Source organism: Artemia sp. Qi Xiang Cuo, chromosome 3 (genome assembly GCF_049724085.1).
Source record: "Artemia sp. Qi Xiang Cuo chromosome 3, ASM4972408v1, whole genome shotgun sequence".
Classification (NCBI taxonomy): Eukaryota; Metazoa; Arthropoda; class Branchiopoda; order Anostraca; family Artemiidae; genus Artemia; species Artemia sp. Qi Xiang Cuo.
Window position 1 is genome coordinate 69,112,647 of NC_142796.1, and position 10,078 is coordinate 69,122,724.

A 10,078-nucleotide genomic window follows, 5' to 3' on the forward strand; every position below is an offset into this window, starting at 1 on the left:
AGGACTGTCGTTCTTTTTTACGAGTTTAAGCAGATTGAAATTTAAGCCTATACGTTTTAAATTCGTTACTTTAATAATTTAAAAGTATTTGCATTTTTTTATTTTATTAATCGAGAGCTTTGGTTTTGGGGTAGGAGGGAATGGCGCCCCCATTAATATTCTGAATAAATATCTTACTGACCTAATAGTATAAATTGTGTTATTTTTTATGCATCGTATTTAAAATTAATATCAAATGGACCTAATAGTCAAAATTCTGTTATTTTTTATGCATCGTATTTAAAATATAGATATCCTATGCTACATATAAGACTGGCATTGTTTTTTATGATTTTAAGCAGATTTAAATTTAAGCATATAAGTTTTAATATAGTGACGTTCATAATTTAAAAATACATAACAATTTTTTTATTTTATCCTGTGTGAGCTTTGGTTATGGGGAGGGGGACCAGCGCCCCCCATTAATACTCTGAATAAATATCAAACGGACCTAATAGTCAAAATTGTGTTTTTTATGCATAGTATTTAAAAAATTGATAGATTAGTCTCTATCCTGTACTGGCTTTTTTTTTACGAGATTAATACGATTTAAATTTAAATATAATTTTATAATTATACCTTAGATATATTTTAAGTAAATAATTTATTAATTAAATTAATTAAAAATTATTTTTAATAATTATAATTTTTTTTACACACCATAAAATGTTTATAATTATCATTTTTTTCTTTTTAATTATAAAAAATTGCTACCTCGAATATACACGACTCGAAACTGATGGAGAATCAAATATGGAACCTGATTATATACAAAAAAATAATAGGCGAGTAAAAAAGAAGAGACACCGGTTTTTTTGAACTAAAAAAAAAAAAAGACATTGAACTTTGAAATTGCGTCGTTCCTCTTGGCAAAGAGGTGTGACGATCTGTAAAAAAAAAAAAGACATTGAACTTTGAAAGTGCGTCTTTCCTCTTGTCAAAGAGTGTGATTACCAGTCACGACTAGAAAAAAACTGTTTGTACGGAGGGCCCCTAGAACTGCATGGATATATTCTACTACTAGGTAGTGACGATATCCGGAAAAAGAATACCAGTGTCAAAGCTTCCTTGTGTCTCTGACCAGTCACGGAGTATAATTGTTAAAGTCGTAATCATGTTTTATCATTTTAGTATGCGCACAAAAAAAAAAGTTGAATAATTTAGAAGTTTAAAAAAAAAATATTTTGTTTCTATGACAAAAAAATATTGAATTAGAATAATCAGTCCTCATTATTATGAGTATACAAAACTGGACATAAGTTTCACATTTGAACCAGAGTATGGACCTAAGTTTCACATTTGAATGAGAGAATTGTATTTCCCCTAATTTTCTTACAGGAAACTAGAATTTATGGTCAAAAACCCTTATTACCTCAGATTCTACAGAAATAGTTTATTTTTCGATCTATACCTGGACTTAAGTTTCACCTATGAACCAACGAATTGTATTTTCCATAATTTTCTTACAAAAAACTAGAGTTTATTCTCAAAAACCCATATTAGGTTAGATTCTTTGCTGGCAACTCGTCCTTAATCATAACTTCGTTAATACCTCCCTCTGGCAGGCAAGACCTCTCCCCAAAACACTTTTTAACAATTTATTGTAAAATTTTTTTATTTCAAATCATCAACATGGATTTTTCACTAGCAACTCGCCCTCCACTATAACTACGCTAATACATCCTTCTGCCAATCAACCAATCTCCCCCAAAACCCTTTTCAGTCATTTATTGTTAAATTTTTTTTATTTCAACTCATTCACATGGATTTTTTGCTAGCAACTCGCCCTACATTATACTTTCGCTAATACATTATACGTCAAATTAAACACTTCTATTAAATTGACATTTAAAAAAAATTTATTTCCACTATTAATCCTTATGTTCTTTCTAGCAGTTCACCCTCTTCTATAACTTCGCTAAACCATTCTTTTGCCAATACATTATTCTCCCTCAAAACACTTGTAAGTAATTTATCATTAAAAATTTTTATTTCAACTCATCAACACGGGTTTTCCGCTAGCAACTCGCCCTCCACTATAACTTCGCTAATACATCCTCCTGCCATTCCTCTTAGTTGTAAACACCCACTTTGAAAAATTGGGGGAACGAAAAGTGACAAGAATATAAATACTCTTTGGTCGGGCCAGTTTATCCCTAGTTGTAAACACCCGCTTTGAAAAATTGGGGGAACGAAAAGTGACAATAACCAAGAGCGGATCCAGGATTTTTGTTCGGGGGGGGGGTATCCGATTTTTTCCCGTGGACTTTGTCTAACATTTTTTTTCTGCTAAGGTTTTGTCTTTACAGGTATTTTTTAGACTATATTTCGACTCGGTCAAAAATTTCGGGGGGGGGGGGTTCAAACCGGGTAACCGCCCCCCCCCCCCTGGATACGGCCTTGCTAATAACAGCAAAAGAAATGGCAGATATTTCAGACTGATGTTCATGGTCTAGCCCCAGTGCCAAAAAAAGAAGGAAGAAAAAGTGAAAAACTTAAACTATCAATATAAAATGACGAGAAAAACCCCGAAATAAAGATCAATGACTAACAGGCCTAACAAATATATTTTTTTTACGCTTTTTTAAAACTGAATTAAAAGTAGATTTTTTTTTCTCTCGAAAATCTGTGAATATAAGCGAAAACAAGGGGCGCAGAACGAATCGGCTTTACATAACATAGGTTTCACACTGGGTAGTCGGCGTTTACCCCCCTCCCCGTAGAAAAGACCCCCCCCCCCTGGCTGGTTTGTCTCCAATCGCTTTTGAATTACAAAAAAGGACCAGAATTCTCAACTTCTGATCGAATGAGCACCCTCCGAAGTTTCTGCGGCCATCAGATGGATCGGGGCATGAGAAAGGGGAGTCCACTTTCTATACGGAATAAATTCTTCTCATTTTGGGGTTTAATGTTGCTCTTTACTTTCGTAATAACAGCGTAGACCAGAAATATTCACAGAACTCAAATTTCTACCTCATCCTCCCCTCGTCTCTCCCTTAGAACTGATTCTGTATTCATCTGATGACTCAATGAGAGTTGGAATGTTTTGGTGTTAAAATACACCCTTTGGGGTACCTTCCTCCCTCGCTAACTACAAAACAATCATAAGACTCCACTTTGGAGGCTTAAAGACCTTATATGCAAATGTTTGGAATTGTAATGTAAAACAACAGAGAATTTACCCAAGACAGTGAAATTTGTGGGTGTATCCCATTTGAGCGCTTTCCCATTTGAGCGCCATGGCGCGCAAATGGGAATTTCCTATTTGCGCGCCGTATTTTAATTAGTTCAGTTGTGTCCCATTTGAGCGCCAGTATATGGACGGCACCTTCGACTCAGCTCCTTCCCCATTCGGCCAGTTGTTCACCGTTCACGTTTTCTTCGGCGACAAGCAACTTCCCGCTGTCTTCGTGCTCATGGAGAGCAAGTCTGCGCAGCTTTACAACGACGTCTTCAGCGAGCTGATCCTACAGGCTGCGATGAAAGGAGTGACACTTCGCCCGACGACCGTCGTCTCTGATTTTGAGACCGGTCTGCTGACATCCGTGAAGCAAGTTTTTCCGGCCGCCAAGCACCGTGGGTGTTACTTCCACTTTTGCCAAGCAGTAATCAGAAACTTGGGGCGTCACTCAGTCCGTGAGCTGTACATGACCGATGCAGACTTCAACCTCTACGTTCGAAAGCTTCTGGCTCTGGCGTTCCTACCATACCCTAATTCTCTGTTGTTTTACATTACAATTCCAAACATTTGCATATAAGGTCTTTAAGCCTCCACAGTGGAGTCTTATGATTTTTTTGTAGTTAGCGAGGGAGGAAGGTACCCCAAAGGGTGTATTTTAACACCAAAACATTCCAACTCTCATTGAGCCTTCAGATAAATACAGAATCAGTTCTAAGGGAGAGAAGAGGGGAGGATGGAGGTAGAAATTTGAGTTCTGTGAATATTTCTGGTCTACGCTGTTATTACGAAAGTAAAGAGCAACATTAAACCCCAAAATGAGAAGAATTTATTCCGTATAGAAAGTGGACTCCCCCTTTCTCATGCCCCGATCCATCTGATGGCCGCAGAAACTTCGGAGGGTGCTCATTCGATCAGAAGTTGAGAATTCTGGTCCTTTTTTGTAATTCAAAAGCGATTGGAGACAAACCAGCCAGGGGGGGGGGTATTTTCTACGGGGAGGGGGGTAAACGCCGACTACCCAGTGTGAAACCTATGTTATGTAAAGCCGATTCGTTCTGCGCCCCTTGTTTTCGCTTATATTCACAGATTTTCGAGAGAAAAAAAAATCTACTTTTAATTCAGTTTTAAAAAAGCGTAAAAAAAATATATTTGTTAGGCCTGTTAGTCATTGATCTTTATTTCGGGGTTTTTCTCGTCATTTTATATTGATAGTTTAAGTTTTTCACTTTTTTCTTCCTTCTTTTTTTGGCACTGGGGCTAGACCATGAACATCAGTCTGAAATATCTGCCATTTCTTTTGCTGTTATTAGCAAGGCCGTATCCAGGGGGGGGGCGGTTACCCGGTTTGAACCCCCCCCCCCTAAATTTTTGACCGAGTCGAAATATAGTCTAAAAAATACCTGTAAAGACAAAACCTTAGCAGAAAAAAAATGTTAGACAAAGTCCACGGGAAAAAATCGGATACCCCCCCCCGAACAAAAATCCTGGATCCGCTCTTGGTTATTAGCCTTATTCGTCATTATTAGCCAGTTATTTTGCAGAATATTATTGCATCATTACTTAGTATTTATGCAATAAATTTCAGCCCAATTTTTCCTTCTTTATCTTAACTAATTGATCTTAAATAATACGGTAAATTACGCAATTAATCAAAAAAACATTATTGTCTTAATTGGTTGGATATAATTCTAAATGCTACTGATAAACATGATAAATAGATTAGCCTCTTGCCAACTGCTTTTTGCAAGGCTTTTGATCTTTAATAAAATTTCAGAAAATTTTAATTTTTACTTATCTGTACGTAAATTGTGGCCAGTTTTCTAAATAATAAATAAAAATATTGCGGGCAAATTTGTTGATATTATGGACAAAATTATCAAAGATACTGAAAAAATCCAAGTTATCAATAAATATGAATAATTTCTAAGACCGCACTGGCTAAGCATGACGAAATGGTAATAAAGCTTTACATAAAATATTTTATCGTGTTTTAATATACTTTCAGTAGCTGATGTTTTTTTTTTACATGACCGTCCAGCGTTGCTTCGAGAGAGTCTTTTTTAATTTAGTGTTGGTTTTTATTTTGTCTTGAGGAGTTTTATCTTTATTTTTACACATTATTTTCTTTTTCCGCACCGAGGACGTTTTAGCGGATGTCTAAACCGAAGTATCTGAAAAATATTCTCCAATTTTTCAATGGATGGAATTACTCTCGTTTTTCCTTCTCTACATTTTTTTCATACACGGACATAGTATTTTTCCTTTTTAAGTATGGATCTAATTTGCAATCCCTCCCTCTTCAATGTGATTTTTATATCCAAAGTTTATGGCAAATAGCCAAATCAAGTTTGTATCTCAGAAAAAAAAACAGAAAAAAACAATATACCTCCCCCAGCCATATCCGAGGGGAGGTGTACCTGGTTTGACCCCCTTCCTCATGAAATTTTTGTCCTATTCGTACAAAAGAAACAAAAACGAATGTAAAACATTTTTGGACACAAAAACCTTGATAGCCCCTAGTCTTTTTCTGGTACCCCCCCCCCCCCTGGAGCAAGAATCCTAGATGCGGCCCTGGAATATATTCAAAAACAAAATGAACAATTAATTTTTATTTATCCTATGCTCTGAAGAGATCAGAACAGAAAATATTAAATAAAGTGGTATAAGGGATGATCTTAGTATATGGAGAGAAGGTAAGGTGGAATTTTTTCACTAGAAGTAGAATTTAATTTTTTTTAAATGTAATTAATATGGTGTATAAGCCGCCCAGCACTCACTTGTGTGAGTTTACAGATGGATTTAATGAGCTCCCAGAAAAAGTCCTAAATAGTGTTAGTCATATAGTGATGGGTGATTTTAACTTTAACTTATTGGATCTTTCTAGTCAAAATGGCGATTTCTTAAATTGTATGATATCAAATGATTTATATCCGCTTGTGAATATTCCGACGAGAACTACAAGTCAATCTGCAACGATAATTGACATTGTCTGTTCGTTCAGTTGATTTGAACCGAAGTTTTTCTGATGTGATTATGTTTCCTGGGTCTCATAATCTTCCACTGTCAGTCGCTATTAGTTGTGATGTGAAAAGAATTCGGAAAAGGAAACTAAAAAACGAAAGCCCTGGATCACCTTATGGAAGTTATTACCCCTATCTATGACAGAACATGTCCAGTAAAAGTTATTAAATGGAAGAATCTTGTCCCCCGTAGACCATGGATTACAGAGGAGATAATTGTGCAAAAAGAATTAAGAAATCGGCTCTATGAATAATATTTGGATTCCAAAAGTGATGAATCATTTATTTTTATTACAAAGCAAAGGAATCTGGTGAATAAAATGAGGAGAAACGCTATGTCTAATTATTACGGTAATAAGCTGGAGTAAAGTAAAGGAAATATGAAAGAAACATGGAATGTTTTAAATGAGATCATGGGTGGCAAGGGGTAAGAGACCACGGCAGATATTCATTTGGATGGTTGCAACCGTGATGATACAACTGGAATTGTAAAGAAGTTTGCAAATTGTTTCTCGAATATTGATTCTGAAGTGCAATCTAGTGTTATTGACAAATATAATGAAATGCAGTGCAATACTATCAGTGATGTCCGTGGTGAAACATTAAATATGGAATTCTAGCCGTGCACGTTTGAAGAAGTAGAGAAAGCGGTGAAGTCATTTAAGTCTATTTTTGGTGCTGTCGATGGTTTGTCCCTGCCAGCTCTTAAAGCGATTTTAGGATATATTCTTCCCTGTCTACTGTTTATCATTAACCTTTCTCTAGAAAAGGGAAGTTTACCGGAGCAGCTTAAGTTGGCGAAGGTCATTCCCCTACACAAAGGCGGTCGCAAAGCAGACATTGAAAACTGGAGACCCATATAAACTCTAACTATCCTTTCAAAGATACTGGAAAAAGTGGTGCACAAACGACTCTATGATTTCCTTCAGACTAATAGTCTGTTGAGCCAGACACAGTTTGGGTTTCGTAAGGGTCACTCCACGACGCACGCCCTGCAGCACCTGGTTCAAAGCGTAAACTGTTCATTAGACTCAGGTGTCATACCTATGTTTATTTTCATTGGCATCAGAAAAGCCTTTGACACGGTTGATTTCAAAGTGTTGCTTTACCGAATGAGAAATCTTGGAATCAAAGGAATTTGTCTAAGATGGCTTGAGAGTTATCTTTATGGTAGGTCCCTCAAAGTTGTTTTAAATGATGTGTGTTGGGGTTCCACCCCTGTTTCTTGTCCTTTCAGATAAATGACCTGTTTTCTGTTTCTTAATTACGTTTGCTTATAGTATAATTTCAAAAGACAGGTTAAATTCCCGTTACTAAGCGATAATGGTTTCGCAAGAGGGAAGCTTTGAACCAAGTTATTTTTATACTTCCTGGTTTGGGAGTAATTGAAAGATAAATCTAAGAGGATGAATTGGGTTTGAATGGGGAGGTAGCTGATTGGCTGGGCCAAGTGACGGTCCACCCATACAAACAGTGCTGTACAAATTATTATTATATTTTAGTCTATGTTCTGACCCCCGTTGGGAAAGGAGTCTATATGTTTTGACCCCGCTTGGGGAAAGAGTCTGCGTTTTGACCCCGATTGGGGAAGGATATTTCTATTGTTATTTGTGATCCATTTGGAAGAATACAAGTAAGGTATTTTCTACAAACTGTGTACTATTTTCCGTAACCCAGGCAGGGTAGGAATAGAGCTACGAGGTACCGTCAGTATTATATTGACAGGGAGGATTGTTACCTCCGAGGAGAGAGTTAAGAGATTTTCTAGCCGTAACCCAGGGCGGGTACATTTGGCTATAGAAAGTAGCTATCTGACCACTCGATCGTGTTATCATACCCTGGGACAGGGTATACTGTAAATAGGGTAGTACCAAACCCAATATTTGCAGAACCGTTGGGGTAAGAGCGGGAATCTCACTAACATTTGGGCCTACAAGGGGTTCTCCCCTTTGAGTAAGTGGCATAGTAGCCTTTTTGTGCCATTATTGCATCAACAAGTGGTGACACCCGTACTTACATCCCAATAAGTGATGCCAGTGGCAACTAGCACTACGAACATTGGTGGCAGCGGCATAAGTAAACACGAACATTGGCGGCAGCGGCATAAGTAAACACGAACATTGGTGGCAGCAAGAACAGGAATTATTAGCAGCGTTGATAATAAAAGAATTCTGCGTTTTCGAAGAGACAAGTAATTTAGCCTACAAAAGTAGCCTATTGTGTTTACAGAGGCTATATATAAAAAATCATAAACAGAAATTTTTATCTGAGTTGTGCTTTGTTGGATAATAATAAGTAATAAAATTTAATAATCAATAAATCACGCGAATAATTAACTTGTGAGACAAGGGAGGCTGAGCCACCCACAGATAATCGACAAATTAAAAGGAAATAATTTTTCACGAAAGGATAAAAAGACAAAATTACGCATTTAATTAATAAAATTATGAAAGTCTATAATGGGCTGTAGGCCTTGTTAGACAAAAATAAAAAAGAATAACGTGAAATTAATGAGTTGAGTATACAGTGGGGGAATCTCCGTATTTAAAAGTATTACAGGGTTTAAGGACAGATAAGAAAACGTTGAAAGTTGGGTTATTATTTGAGTGAATTGGCGGACTTAGAGATAATCTTCAGTGACGAAGGTTATAAGAGTATTGAGGACGGCAAATTAGGAGAATTTGTCAGTTTGTGCGCATATTGGACAAGCAAGGAAACACCTGTCCTATTGAGTAATCTCCCCAGGAGGAGATTATATTTGGAATACGAGTATCCAGGAAGGATACGTGATTTGTTTGGCAGGGTAGTTCCCCTGTTTGAGTTTAGTCCAGCTAATGCACTAGTGGAATATTCGCGTGGTTTTTCTGATTATTTTCTAGTCCAACCCCTGTTAATTCGTTTTTCGGAGATATATTTCACTCGCGTACAACTACTTTTTGTGAAAGAAGTCGTTATTCCCTAATGAAGTCTAGACATTCCGGTTATTTGAAAAATTGTTGAACCTCATTACACGGAGCTGATGATTCACAATAGTAATTGCGTACCCTAATTTTTGCGTGACAGTTTTTGAACTTACCAAGATTGACTAATTGAATAAGAGATAATATAATCAAAGAGAAGTAGACGCGGTAAAATGAGTGGATAAGAAAAAAACTTAGGAAGGGTATATGAAAAAATAAAAAAAAAATAACCCCTCAGAGGCTGTGCCAAATGAAGGGGAATTACGAATAAAAGAAAATACGGATAGAGATAGTACAGATATGGAACAGATGAATTAAGAAAAGGAATTGAGAAGAAATAATGACAAATGGAATTTTGAAATAATGTCGGACAGAGATAAGATTAACTCTAGATCGAGAAGGGCGAGCGAAGCACATAGAAAAAGTAGGAAAACAGAAAGAAAGGCAAATACAGAGGCCTGTGAAAGAGAGCACCGAAAATATAAAGGAAAATGCAATCTGAGAAAGATGAAATTAGAAAGAAGAAAAAACAGGACGAAAGGGCTAGAGTAGCCTATAAAGAAAGAGACAATACGGATAAAGAACGAACAGATTCAGAAAATGAAATAAGAAGAAATAATGACAAGCGGAATCACAGTAGTCCGAGTAGAAGGAGCAGTGTTAAATCGAGGTCCAGCAGGGGCTCGCGAGAAAGTACCTAAATAGATATAACACAACAAATATTAAATTTCATGGAGAAAGAAAGAGAGAAAGATAGACAAGAAAGAGAACGAAAGGAAGAGGCTGATAGGATAGCCAGAGAACGAAAGGAGGAGGAAGATAGAAAAGAGAGAAAAGAGAGAAAGAGAGGATAGATAGAGAACAAAAAGAAGAGGCTG